The following is a 1368-nucleotide window of genomic DNA, read 5'->3' as shown; positions in this document are numbered from 1 at the left end:
TTTACTCATCATCTGATTATCACAACCGCATAAGCTTTTGCATTGTGTAAAGTAATAATCAATAGTAATCATAGGATGATACACAGAGAAAACTAGTGAGGAGATTCTTTGGCAAACTTCATGGGGATTTAAATATGCATCAACTAATTGGAATTAATGAAAACAGACTACAAACTTAATGGTCTTCTTTCTTTTGCCCTGATTGATACGCATCCCTCCTTTTTGCTTCTTTCATACTATAAATTATTTTGAACAATTAGTTGATACAAGACAATAAAAGTATTGGATATTTGATGTGGGAATCAGGCTTGTCATGATATAGAATTTTGGGGACCATTGGCAGCAACGAAGTTGGGGCATATTTTTCAAAATTCTAACATAAAGTAAAGACGTAAAAAGCTGGATACATAATCTGAAATTCAGTGGACGGAGGGAAGACCCACCAACTGATCAGAGTTATTTAATTTTTTATTATTAAAAAAAATTATATTAATATAATTATATTTAATATATTAATGAAAACATGACGAGTCGTGATTTTCGTCAATAAATAATGTTATTTTAATGCCAAAACCACCAAGTTTCGCGTAATCACGACACCAAGTCGTGATTCTATATCACGACTTGGTGGTTTTTGTTTTTTTAAATTTTGTATAATTTAATTATATATAATTAATATTTAACAATATATTAAAATTGAAAAATTCATAATATTAAAATTGTATTAATATTAAAAATTACAATGAAGTAGACAAATATAATTGAAAAATATGCCCACCCGTTTCACAATTGCGTTGACGCCGAGGTCTTCTTATTCCTCGCTCACTAAGGCTGGCGCTGCCAGCCAAAATGGAGGCTGGCCCACGCGGTTAGTCATGGGTCAATCAAAATTGACCCGTCACTATCATTTTTAATTTTTTTTAAAAAAAAATTTACCGCCTTTCAGTGTGTATAAAAGGCGCAAGAAGTGTTATGTTTTTTCACTTCAAACAAACCTTTCAGTTTACCTCCTATTATACAAATTTTCATCCATCCACTTTATAAATATTTTGTGTGACGTTGCACAAATTAATTTTTTTGTACAAATGGATAGACATTCAGTGTATGGGCCTCGTGATGGGACTGCATTATCTCAACATAGGTCCGACGATATTCCTGAAGGTGACCTAGATGCCGTACTACAGGCACGGCGTGCGGATTGTAGCTTTTGGACTCATTTTCACCAAAATAATATGTCCGAGCGTGTACAAGAAATCTTACACCAAATAGGATTTCATGGAGTATTTACAGGTGCGCGCGCCTTCAATTAAATCAACACCTCATTAGTGGAGAGGTGGCGATCGAAGACGCACACTTTTCATTTTCGTG

At 33.8% G+C, this 1368-nt stretch overlaps 1 protein-coding gene across 1 annotated transcript in view; it reads right to left on the bottom strand.

The window, feature by feature from the left end:
• Window positions 1-1368, bottom strand: part of LOC105175180 — a gene marked incomplete in the record, with an annotated part of 5641 nt that overhangs the window by 592 nt on the left and 3681 nt on the right.

Source organism: Sesamum indicum, linkage group LG12, assembly GCF_000512975.1.
Source record: "Sesamum indicum cultivar Zhongzhi No. 13 linkage group LG12, S_indicum_v1.0, whole genome shotgun sequence".
NCBI classification, from domain to species: domain Eukaryota; kingdom Viridiplantae; phylum Streptophyta; class Magnoliopsida; order Lamiales; family Pedaliaceae; genus Sesamum; species Sesamum indicum.
The sequence above is the reverse complement of the archived record's forward strand: the minus strand, read 5'-3'. Positions and strand labels throughout refer to the sequence as shown.